The 13,071-nt window shown below is 46.0% G+C and overlaps 1 long non-coding RNA gene across 2 annotated transcripts; it reads left to right on the top strand.

Annotated features, from left to right (window-relative positions):
- The first annotated feature begins 8,527 nt into the window (after positions 1 to 8,527).
- Positions 8,528 to 12,790, top strand: LOC108446685. 2 transcript variants are annotated; one of them, XR_001861966.1, is made up of 4 exons: positions 8,528 to 8,752; positions 8,908 to 9,107; positions 9,519 to 9,985; positions 12,432 to 12,790. It is a non-coding gene; the product is annotated as an uncharacterized LOC108446685 (long non-coding RNA). The 2 variants fall into 2 exon arrangements; XR_001861970.1 differs by lacking the exon at positions 9,519 to 9,985.
- Positions 12,791 to 13,071: the final 281 nt, after the last annotated feature.

Genomic DNA, 13,071 nt, shown 5'->3' on the forward strand with positions numbered 1-13,071 from the left:
CGTATTTGAGAGGAAGGTTTGAGAAGTCAAGTGTCTCTCATGAAAAGAAAATACTTTGCCCAAAAGGGGAAGATAAAGATACTCTCAGCTGTATAATCTACCCCGAGAACTACATCCTCCCTTTCTTATTCTACTTGCATGAAGAGCATCTCTCCATTGCTTCCTCATCTTTCAATCATTTGGTACACAGAGCTCATTAGAAATCTGCTCTGTTGAGCAATGTCAGGAATCTCAGCGCTTTCCATTCCCTCCATCTGAACTGGAAAGTGTTTTTCTCACACGATCAGTCTTGAGCAGTAATAACAAAACCACAGCTTCTGTTGCAGTTCTTTGTTTGCAGGTGGCTTCTTCTGTGGACACATCTAAACATCAGTGTACAGGGCCTGCTGGCTACAAGACAGCAGACAAAGCAGATGATGGTTATGGGTGTGTGAACAAATATCACCCTGATATTTCCTTTTTAACACAGCAACATCCAGGAATCATTGTCAGGAAAAGCAGGGTCATGATTTTGAGGTTTCTCACTTATATGCTAAGCCGAGAACAACTTTGACATGCAGAACAATGATGTTTGTATGTGGTTTTTGGTTTAACACCATACAATGCTTATTTCTCATTGATTTCATTGACACTGAAATGGGTAAAGCTTTGATTACAGCCTGATTCACACGGCTGCAATTCCAGAGCAGAAAAAATTGTGCTGCAGGATTTATATTGGCATCTTACATCACTAAGATCTGGTGAGATGATGGAGTAAAGGAGAGCAGGGTGCTGTGCCCTGAGAAAATATGTGAGTTCCCAAGCTATGATAGTAAATTTCCCTCAGTCCAGGGGAATAAAGACAGTAGGAATATAGCTTTGGTCTCACTTTCCCCTCTTCTTTCTGTAGTGGATGTGGGGCAGAGGCCAGGTATTATTTGACATCCCTGTGCTCTTAATGTATTTTCACTGTAGAATTAAATGTGTCAGAAGTAAGAGCCTTCCCTGTGCCTCACAAAGCCTGGTTCAGTGTGGGGAGCACAGTTTCTGAAGGGAAAGGGTTTATTTTTACTCAGTCTTGAATCAGTCTTGGCTTTCCCTGCTGTGAGAGCTGGAGGAGGAGGGGAGGGCAGGCAGCCTTGTGTGTGAGGATTCATTTCCTCCAGGTCACTAACAACCCTCAGATAAGGTGGCACTGGGGTTCAGCTGCCCTAAGCCCAAACCGAACTTGAACCAGAGGCCCCACTGGAAATCCCCAGGGTGTTTTGGGGAGGCACCCCTGCCCTGCTGCTTGTACCAATCTCCCTCTCTGCTTCTCCTGCTGGAAATGGGTGTTAGGAGAGGTCTGAGCCTGTCTGGCCTGAGCCCTGAAATCTCACTGTTTTCTAAGACTTGTCCTGGGGACAGACTTAAAAATATCCCAGGAGCAAATTGACTGATGCATCCTCTTTCTGACATGCTCCGGGATAAGAGGAAGGGAGCTGTTTGCTCCTTCCCCGCCCCTTTTCTCGGTGAGACAGATGCGAGCCATGCCGCTCTCCCTCTGCTTTGGCGAAGGGAGGGGCAGTTTCCTGTTTTTGTACAGAAATTAGATAGATCCAGGATGCCTCTGGGCGCTGCTGGTCCCCATGCACACAGAAGGGCTGCGGGTGTCCGTGGGCTCTCTTAAGTTTTATTTCAGCTTTCCTGCTCGTGCCTGTGATCCTCCTGGCTGGGATAGACCCTCACCACTGAGATGTATGGAGGGACATCCTTCCAACCAGCTGGTGCAGGAGGTTCCCAAGCACCACTGAAAAGCTTTTCCTGCAAAACCAGAGTCTGCTTTTCCAGTGGCCCATTCCAGGGTGTTTGCAGGTTCCCGGCGCAGCAGCGGCACAGCTCCATCCTGCCCCAACCATGGGACTGCTTGGCCCAGACCGGGGCTGTGTCTGGCATGAACATCCCAGGAATCTGCTCCAGGCGGGCAGGAACAAAGTGGAGAGACGTGTTTACACTGCTGGGGGGGAAGCACAGGCGGGGGAGCAGAAACAGCCCAGCGCAGCAGTCTCACGGTCCAGCTGTCAAGGAGTTGGTCTTGCGTAAGGAGAAACGGAGAGCAAGCAGCAAATTGGCTTTGCTGAGTGCTTTGGCCACAATTAATGAGGAGGGAACTGGGCAAAGGTACTGGATAATTAAATTGGCTGATAGCAGAGCTCTGTCCGGAGCATGAATGTGTTGTATGCCGTCACGCCAAAATTAGAAACATTTTGTTATAGTGCTTTTCCTTCGCAAAAGGCACTCAGGTAAAGTTGCCAGCTCCCCTCTGGGAGGGAGGCACCACGTCCTGATCCTGCGTGGTGGAAGGGTCTGGGGCTGGCAGAGGGAGTAGGATGGAGCTTTTTTCAGCAAAAACACCCATCTGGAAGCCACAGGGTCCCTCTGCCTGGGGTGACCTGTGGGATGGGTGACTGTGCCTGTGAGAAAGATGGAGAATGGAGGGGTGAAGTGGCTTTCTAAGGTCACCAACTGAGTCATGGGTAAAGCCAGGAATAGAAGCCAGCAGTCAGGCTCCCAGCTGCTGTACCTATGGTTATTTCTGTTTATGCTCTTCACTTCTCTTGCCCATGGTTTACTGAGTGCATTCCAAGAGTAACTTGCCTGCCAAACTTCCTCCATTTTAAAACCAGAAATGGACAGATAAGATAGTAAAAGAAATAAGTTTAACTGCTGGTATGTGCACAAACATACCTGAACCCCGTCCAAGTTACCAGCCAGGTTTTTTTTTAATGCTCTTTTGGGGCAGGAGAAACTCCTCCAGTCTCAAAGTGCCTATGGCAGTTTGCTGGCACGATGTCAGATGATTTATTTGCTTTGCCTGTGGTCAAAAGGAGAAAAAATTTTAAAAGGAAAAAATAAAGAAACATGCTAGACATAGCAAAACTCGGTCAAGTGACTCCACTATAAATCCCATGAAGGCAATGGGAGAGTTGTGGCTCTGGGAACTGGAAGTTTAGACTGTAAACCAAAATAAAACTGAAACCCCAAATAAATGCTACATTCTCACCCAATAAATTTTCCCAGAATGCCTTATCTACTTCTCAGTGAAGGCCCTGAGACTTTCTTCCATCAACTTGTAAAACAGATTGGGCCCAAGGCCAGAGTATCTGGAAAGTCCTAAACTGGGGGTTAATGACTTGAATCCTCCTTATTCTTGGCATAAGCAGAATTAGACTGCTCTGTTAACTGCTGTTCAGAGGCAGCGTAAAAAGGTTAATCCAGGTAGCAGATCTGTCAGGAAGTCAGACTCTTGCATCAAATGGAAGCATGGTAGTGGCACGAGTGTCCAACAATGCTGTGCTGTATCCGTACCTCAGGCTGCTGTTCCAGAGCAGGCACTGAGGATGGGCACTTGCCTACATTGTGACCTGAGCTTAATGCACTCAAACTGCCTCTAGCTGTGGAGCAGAGGATGGGCTGCCTTTCCACCCCAGAGCAGGATCCCATCACGTTTTCATACTTCTTGGCTCTGTCTCTCCTTTCTTCTCTGTTTTCTTTTTCCTTTTTTTTTTTTCTTTTTTTCCTTTTGCATTTTGCCCTCTGTGTTTCTATTTCAGTACTTTTATTGCAGTTTTATTTTATGGTTGTCTTCTTTCCCTGACTGAGAGGTGATGCACTGTGTAAGGTATGCAGAAGCTACTGCTGCTGGCACGAGTCCCCTCCGAGAGCAGAGAGGTGCCTGGGTCCCCAGGCTGTCATCTGACCCTCAGGACATGGCTGTGAGTATTCCTGACAGGGATCTGCACTGTGGAAGCAGGGAGCTGCCTGATCTTTGACCAGGAGGGATTCAACATTGTGTGGTTTTCTGTGTTTCCTCTGTTCTACTTTGCTGGATTCTTCCCAACTTTCTCTGGGATTTCTTTGCAGAGGGGTCAGGCTGGAATAATGTTGGTTTGGTCCCCAAATATCTTGTATACACAGGCTATCCATTTCCAGGAGGTGACTTTCAGAGCGTCCCAGGCATAGGAGCTGACCTCTCCTCCTCTTTGCCCTCGTGGTGATTTCCTGATGCTGGAGCTGATGAGCAGTGTCCAGCCGAGTTCTCCCTCCTCCTGCCAGCCCTGGCTCTGCGCACTGGAGTTCCAGGTCCTTTCACAGAAATTAACATTTACTTTAAGAACTAAAACAAACAAAACCCAAATAAATCTCCTCACAAAATAAGATCAATAAAAACATAGCCAAGTGCTTTGTTTTGCTTAGAAGACGCATCTTTGTACATATCCACTTGTGTGTTGCCAAGTTTTGGAAATCGGCAAAGGCTGACATTGTTTACTGCAAATTAAAGACCCTCTGGAGACACTCAGTCTTGCTTTCCAGTGTAGCCTCGGGCTGGGGGAGGGAAGCACTTGGACAGTAGCATAGAAGAAACCCTGTTCCAGTGTTGCTAACTATAGCATTAATTTCAGAGTCATAAATAACTTCAGTACCATGGTTACAGCACTAGCCAAGTATGATATCATTTAGTTTAGGATTAGGGGAAAATATCTTCCTTGAGGCTGTGGGTTCTAAAATAAGCAACTTTTCCAGTATAAGTTTTCTCCCGAAGACTACACAAACTCCAGCCTGTAGCCGTAAATTAGATGGATTACTCTGGTAAAACTGACTGCATGTGAAGTGTCAGCAGGTAAAACAGCTCGGAGAGCAGATTCTTCCAAGTTCCTCAGGGAATGACAGCCTGGCACTGGGTCAGTTTTCTTAGAAAACAGCACCTTCTGGGAACAAGAGCAAGCACAGCCTTTTCAACCCGAGTTCTGCAGCAGGGAGACGTGAGGAAGAAGGTCCCTTCAGAAATCAGATGCTGCTAATGACCATTACAAAGATGGATTGAGAGGCCAGCACTGACAGATCCCATGGCTGCGTGGGCAGCATTAGAGGAACTGCACAAACCAGTGACAGCTCGTGGGCATCCATTGGCCCAGTCGAGCAAATAGCTGGGATGTTTGTTCTGCAAAATTTACACACAATTACATGCACACACAAATCTGCAGGAGCAACTGGGAAAGGCTGTTGTGAGGGAGATCCTGAATACATGTCATAGAGAATGCAGCACTATCATGGATTCTAAAAGGACTCAAATGGGATAAGGGTCTCCCAGAATAAGAGAAAATTTTGTGGAGAAACACAAGCACAGCAAAAATGGTCACAGTTTGATGAAACAGGAAACATGGCTCTAGGGCTCCTGGGTACAAAATCCTAGACCACACGAGTGATGGCACTGATGCCATTCAAAATTGTTCAAGAAGTTATGACATCAGGTCTGTATTGGTAGGCTTCATGCCAGATTAGATATTGTCTTTCTTCCTGCTGCCGGCATCAGCCAGCACAAGCGCCATGTTGTGAGCCCTGGTAACGCAACAGAAACACCGTTGTGTGCCCAGGCATGATCTGGATTGAATTTGTCCTGCTAAATGATCCACTCGTGCTCAAACCTGGCATAAGGGACCATAGCATTGTGGTACAAACTTCCACTGCAAATTTTGTTTCTTCTCTAACAGCAGGCAAGAGGATTTTCCCCCATGCAAACGTCTGTGATAATCACTGGAATGTTTTCCCTCAGTTTGGTGGGTTCGATTAGAGGGTGTCCTCCCATGAAAAGCAGTGCATAAACTTGAATACACCATGAAAAATGAAATGTCTTTTTTATTTCTGCTCTTCCTGGTTCTAACCATGCAGAGAACATCTGAAAAGTAATATTTTGGGATAGGCTGAACCAGTCTGATTGATACACTGCATTCATGAGCCCTGCCTCTCCCTGCTGCAGCTGGATCCCTGGTGAGAGATCCTCTGATGGTTAACCGAGTCTGAGATCCTGAGAGCAGAATCGCAGGTTTCAAGGAGATTTTGGGCTTCTGCAGCTCTGAGCAGCCTGACAACCCCAGCCTCTTTCTTTTGGTCTTTACCTGTGCTAGGCTTGACTCGGGAAGTAACTGTTCTCCATCACGAAGGTGTGGGAGGCCAGCATGGTTTTCATTTGCTCAGCAGTGGGCTCTGAAAGCACCACATACCTCACCTTCTCTTGGGTTGGTTAGACAGAGGGATGCTTTTGGTTTAGGAATAGTCCTCTGTGTGTGTGAGTTTCTCTGTTCTCAAGTCACCTTTATTGCAGCTCTGAGCAGCAAAGCAGCCTAAAGGGGAAAGAGAGAGGAAGAAGATGGGAGAATGATATCTGTGTATGAGGACAGAGTTTTTTGAGTTACCTGGTATGAGTTACATGATAAAATAAAAGGTCATCTGGCCAAGGGAGGGGATAGAAGAGGTCAACTGACTTTAGTGCTAATTTAGGGTGTCAGTAGCTTCTGGAGTACAGCCAGTGAATAGAAGTATTGCTGTCAGGCTCAGAAGATGGACACCTCACTTGTGGCTTTGATGCTGATCTGTCCATTAACCCTCACAAACTCAAATCTTTTTCATCTCTTGTGCCAAGCCTGTTTTCTCTGCAAGAACTGCAGGACATCCATTCACTGCCAAATAACACAGGACTCTGACCTACAGAATCCCTACACTGGGATTTCTGCCACCACACAGGGCATCACTCTTATAGTGACCCAGTCTTATTTCATCAGGGTTATTTAGAGCTTCACTGTTCTCTTCAAATCCTCTGCTGTCAGGGAAAAGAATCAGGTCTGGTCTACTTGGGATATTTTGCTGATAGTTGAGCTGCAATATGCCAGACAGCCAAGTCTGTACTTGGGATGGGGATTGAAGAGTCTAAGGGGCCCTCTCTCCTGCAAGGAGGAGCCATCTGGCAGAGCTGTGTGTGGACCTCTACTTGGAAGCTCCTGGAAGCTGCTCTTGAGTGTAGTTTAGAAATATGCAGGCAATTACATATCATTGCTGTTGTGCTGAGGCCGCCAGCTGCGGGGTCAGGTTGTCCCCTTTGTTTCCCAGTAATTATTATTTTTAGTTCAGGTTTCATGAGCCCAAAGGTCCTCCGGCTGTGCTCTGTGCAGCCTCAGAGAAGACAGATGGGGCATTACAGGCACAGTGTACTTAGTCCCTGCCACTCATGAGATTCAAAGTCCAATTCGGTTGGTTAAAGAACAATGTTTTCAATGTTTTTGCAGAACAGTGTTCTGAGAAAAGCTCTCTCTGGGTGGAAGCAGCATATCTGCAGCAGAAGCACAATTAACAGGGAATAATTTCACCCACACAGTAAAACAGGAAGGTTGGAAATGTTCAGAGATCACAGGGAAAGTCTGTACCTCGGACCATGTCAGCTTGTCAAGTGCACCCTGAGAGATCCATATCCCTCCTCAGTTCCAAGGCAGGAATTGAAACCAACCCAAAATCTAAGGAAGGGACTGGGTGGGCAGGTGCTGGGCAGAGCAAGTCAGCACAGCTCCCCAGTTCAGACCAGTGGGGAAGCTGGGCCAGGCAGCATTCCTGGAACTGTGGTTCAATCCCAGTCCAAGTGCTGAGGTCGCCAGGGGCTGTCCCAGCTGCAGACTGAGCTGAGGGCATGAGTCAAAGCCATGAGGGGCTGCCACGGTCTTGCCAAGCGTAAAAAGCATGGAGATGCTGCCTTGTGTGTGCTTTGCTTCTGTCTGAAAACAACAGAGAAGGTATGAGAAGGATATCAATCACTTGGGAGATCAAGAAATCCCAATATTGCTTTAATGGATCATAAAAAGCAAAAAAAAAAAGTTCATATATATATAGCTCAAAAAAGCATCATACATATTCTAACCTTCCACAAACATTAACCAAGAGAGCGTTGTAAAAGGCCTGGGAAGATCCCAAGTAGCACAGTCTTCATTTTACTGAGGGCGCAAATAGTAATTAGCTGACTAAGGACTGCAAACTCAGCACCCACATTAAAACTGGGACTCAGGGAGTTCTTCTGTTCATCCCTTGCTCCTGCTGACACACACCTGCAGCAGACACAGCAGCTGGGGAGCACTGCCCGGAATCCCAGCACTGGGAAACCACAGCTCTCGAGCACAGCACTGGGACACAGACCCAGGGGTCTCACAGGCAGGGTGTCATCATGACAGAGAAGCCCAGACAGGCAGGGTGAGGTCAACAGCTTCTGAAAACAGTCTGTGTAAAACTGAAACTGCTGTTGAATTCAGCTGGTTGCTCCTGACGCAGGTTCCTTGGAGTCTCAGCAGCATCCCAGAATAAACCCTTCAGTTCAGCTCCTGGTTCCAACCCTCAGTGTAAAACAGCTGACTGCAGGTTAAAACAAGCTGGCCACAGGTGAAAATTATACTCAAGGTGGATAAAACACAGATATTAGGGCTGAAATGTGGTGAGGTGAAAGACACAGGGAGAATCAGCACAAACTCATGGATGAACTCTGGGAGCTGAGGTTGTTTTCTCCACGTCATGTGAACCAAGCCTGTTGAGTTTCACACGTAGGGCAGCCTGAGGCACACTCGTTTTGTTCTCAGAAAGTGGAGTTTGTAATAAATATGTGGCAGTCTGTGGTAACCAGAAACTATTATTATCACAGGAAATGCTGCTGGTCAGGAGGAACAAATGTATTTGATCCCCCTGGTGTGAACAAGCCTTGAATTTGTCTGTGCTGCACAAACCCTTGGGGTTATTACATGGGCAATGTTCTTAATAACAGGAGAGGCTCAGTAAATGGGTTTGACTCTGAGCAGAGAAGCCAACAAGCCATGGAGAATAACATGTTCTGAGCAGAGGAATATTGTGGAGTGTAAACAGTTGGCTTTTGCCTCATCTGGGTTCTCCTTAGAGCTGTACCATGATGAACGTGACTCGCAGGAAGGTAAATTGATTTAATTCATGTATTAGTAGACAAGAAGAAAGTTTGGGGTGTTTGGAGGGTTTGTAATGCACAATGGAAGGCGGGCGGTGGTTTAGCTGAGACTAAAATAAATTGAGTGTATAGGAGGTTAAATTTCTGCCAAAACTCGTTTTCAGATGCTGCCAGAAGATTCCAACTTATCTCAACTTAGGATCCATCAAAGCCGTGTTAAAGTTGGGTCTCGGGCATTGAGTCAGCAGTTTACGTTCCTGTGGGAGGGAGTGTCGTCTCAACCACAGTGGGAGTGGTGCATGGTGCATGCAAATAACTCTGAACACATCAGCTCTTCAGGGTGGATTTTGGATGAAGATGGAAGGTAAATTAATTTCTATTTGAAATAAAGACAACAATGTTTGTGGTTATTAAGGTCAGTAAGTGATTTCAGTGAAAAATTTGTTCCTGTGCATGAACAAAAAACTTTGCTGTGCTGTAAACATGTTTTGAAACAGAAATAGTGAATCTTGGGGCTTCTATGTTAACAGTAATTGTATTTTTTTTTAAATAAAACAAAAGAGCAAACAGTGAGGAAAATGATTTTGTCTGTAGACTCTGAATTTCAGGGGAAAAGAAAAGAAAGAAAAAGAAAATAAACAAGAAAACCCGGTAGAAAAATGCTTTAAAGAGGGTTTTTGTAAGTAGATTTGAAAGAAAAGCTGCTAAAGACAGAGAAAGGCTTTCTATAAATGAGGAATTCTTTCATTTGTGCTGCTCTTACAAAACAACGCAGGAAATCACACAGGATGTGCTGACGAGAAGAAGGAAGTGGTTTTGAGGATGACATTGAACGCTGCAAGGGGGATGCCAGACGTGTTGGATTCACATGAAGAGTTGGTGTTCCTGCCAGTGAACACCCCCCGAGCTGCCCCTGCCTCCCGAGCCTCAGAGCAGCCGCGGGCACGAACAACTCGGGGAGCTCCGAGTGCGCCTCCGGAGCGAACACCCCCAAACAGCCCCGTCCCCTCTGGCTCCAGGGGGGTGTTATTGCAAAACCTGCTCAGGAACTGAAACTTTTGAAACCTTCCCGAGCTGATTGGTGAAGGCTTCACCTCCTGAGAGTCCTGTTCAACCCGGGACACATCATGTGGGAAGCAGGCAGCGCGTGGGGAGGTGTTATTATAGAAACAGGGCCAAGCACTTGACTCCTGGGGAACTGGAGGCTGCCTTGGCCATTTTGAAGTGATTACAGCAAGCAAGGTAATCCATGTTTATTGAGGTCCTTGGTGTGTTGTTTTCCTTTCCCTCTTGATGTGGTGTGCAGGTTCAAAGGCACCAGCACAGCTCTTTGCCCCAGAGGAGGTGCAGGGAGTGGTTTCTCAGCAGACGGCCTTGCGTGACTGCTGCCTTCGTGTGTGCTACTGCACATGAAAACAGTTTCTGTTCTACACACTCATTTGCCACAGATTTGAATATGCTTAAAAATAACTGTGCACACAAATAATGCATAGGGGTGCACCTACAGAATTTGTGTGTATATATATCTGTGCATCTATTTGGCATATTTTCAATGAAGGTGCCTGTGTATTTCTGCACAGAGTCTAAGTTTGTGCTTCTTTTCCTGTGTAGCTAATGTAGCTCAGATTCTTTTCAGCTAATCTATACAGCTTTTAAGCAGTTGAGTTCAGGTCAGTAGCTGCATGAAGCTGAAAAATCTTAAATTTCTATCAGAGCCCTTAAATCCAAACCCCGAGTAAAATAGTTATTCATAAGGCTTGCTCATAAATGGTTCATTACAGCGTTAGATTGGTGAGCCTATAACAAAATGCAGGTTCCCACCTCCACACTGTTTGTTACTTGTGAACAGAAATTCAGGAGACTGACTCCACAGTATTTAATTTAATCAGAGCCAGTGCAGATCTAGCAGTGCCTGTTCATGTGTATTAAATCTCCAAATGCAGTAATGCATCAATTCTGTCAGTTCCTGCTACAAAACTGGAATATATTTTCCTGCTGTCACCTAAGCATCAGAGGAATGGATATAAGAAAAAGCAAGACCCCAGCTCTCAGCTGTGTGGCTCAAAGGGTCCCTGCTTCAGTGGCACCTGTCCTACCTGTCCTCATGAATGTGAAATGTGCTGTGTGCCTCTGTCTTCCAGGCAAAACATGGCATCAATCCCTGACTTCTGTAGCAAAGCAAGGAACAGCTTTTTCACCAGTGAGAAAATATTCTGGACAAGACAAGAAGGAATAAATGTAGTCACATTTTAAATTTGCAGTTTATAAAACACAACTGATTTCCAAATATGCCAGAGAAAAAAGTACCCTTGCCTAATGAACAAGGTCCACCTGCTGTGTGGCTCTTTTAGTTTCTCTTTGCTGCTGGAAGTGGCCTTTGTGAGAATTAAATTCTATAAATGGTTACACACTGAGGTTTAGTGTTTATTCAGTTTCCCAAGTGGACGTCAGCTCCTGGTAGTCCTGTGGTCCAAGGAGGAGCAGCACGGGTTTTCATGGTGGTAAAAATGAGACAAGTGAGATCCTTGTTCCACACCACCCTAGAGGTTATCAAAGAGCCCTGGGGCTGCGGTTATCCCCACAGGTGCATTCCTTGGGCAGAAGAGCGGAGAGCAAGGATTGGTTCAGTGCAGGGCACTGCTCTCCCAGATGGAAAACACCTTTGCAAATGAAGGAAAGATGGATTCCCCCCAAAACACTGCTTCCTAGGCTAGTGCAAAATACTTCCCAGGACAGCCTGGATTGCTGCTGCTTCAGTGTGGATGCAGCCACACACATTCAGCCTGAACACAGACTCCTGGTGTGAGCACCGTGGCTGCCTTGGCTCCCAGAGCTGGTGTCCCACCCCAGTGGAAACTCCTTGCAGGCAGCCTGAGAGGCCCTGGGTGTTGCCTGGCTGGGTGGAAGAGCTGTGGCCTCCCAGCCTGGCCCTGCACAAGGGTGGATGATCAGCAGAGCTCAGCTGCTGTCTGAGTGCTCCCTTTAGCAGCCGGGCTTTGAGAACAGCTCAGCTCTTCAGAGACTGAACTGTTGAAAATCTGCTCAGTTGTGTAACAAAAGGAGCTGCCACACACTAATTCATAGTGATTCTATCTCTAAGAAAAACCACTTAGCAGATCTGGACAAGGGCTGAAGCTGATAAGGAAAGAACTCATTAAACTGATAGAATTAGAGATCTCTTTTAGCCTTCTCCCCATCTGTCTTTTGCTGCCTGTCACTCACTGTTGTTTCTGTAACTCAGAACAGTAGGTTTGGGGAACAGAGATTATTTCTTCCTACATCTTCTTCTTAAGGTTCTTTTAACATTACATAATTACCAATAACACAAAGGGAATAAGGTATGAGAACTCCAGAAAACCAATTTTTGTGAAGCTGCTCTTGACAGCAAAAAGCCCCTTCTATCTCACAAATCCTTTATAGTAAGTACATCTCCTAAATAAAACATGATAAGACTCAAAAAAATCAAACCCCAGCAAAGCTCTCTGGAAAACCTCTGTAACTAACATGTTGCTGGAGCCAGCAGAGGGATCCTCACAGGCCCAGCTGTTGATTGAGGCTCAGAACAACTCCAAGAGCAGGTGATTGTGTTGGAACACTGCCTTTCTCATGGATGCTGAAGAAACAGACCTTAAATATATTTGTGTAGATACAGATGTTTTAAATGATCTTTTGTAATTTTTTTCCCCAGGAAGGCTTGGGAGAAATCACAGATCGAGGAACACGGACTGACACCTCCTGGCCAGCCCAGCCCAGCACTGGATGGAGCAGGGCCGAGCTGCCCCAGTCCCAGAGGGGTCTTTTCTGTCGGGGTTATCCCTCTGCTCCCATCCTCACTCCCCCACTCCCCTCCTTTGCTTCAAGGCAGTGCAGGCAGCCCTCAGGGCCTCGGTGCCTGAGGCTGTTCACAGACATCTTGTTTTCTCTTTTCATGTCACAGTTTGTCTAGCAGAATCATTCCTTTTTTTTATGTTTAAATGCCTTTTTATGTGAGAAAAAGGTGTACAGTGAAATCTCAGTAAACGGCTACTGAAGTGTGCTGCTTTATAAGTCTGTTTTTGTTTAGGGGTTTTTTTTAATTTATTATGAAGACAAACACTTTCAGGAAATCCATTTTTATTTCCCAGCATCTTTCATTTCTTTTGGCTGGACATCATCGGCCAAATAGGTGTAATAAAACCATGGAAGAAAAGCAAATGTACAACAAGGCACTTTACCTGAGCAGAGGTAAAATTGCACTCATTAAAGAAGCACATTTAGGCATAAAATGCAGCTCAAAAACCTCTATTAAGAGCTTCCACTAGGGAAAAAGATTGCTTTGACCTTCAGAG

The sequence above is a fragment of the Corvus brachyrhynchos genome, unplaced genomic scaffold, assembly GCF_000691975.1.
Source record: "Corvus brachyrhynchos isolate BGI_N302 unplaced genomic scaffold, ASM69197v1 scaffold10, whole genome shotgun sequence".
In the NCBI taxonomy this organism is placed as follows: Eukaryota; Metazoa; Chordata; class Aves; order Passeriformes; family Corvidae; genus Corvus; species Corvus brachyrhynchos.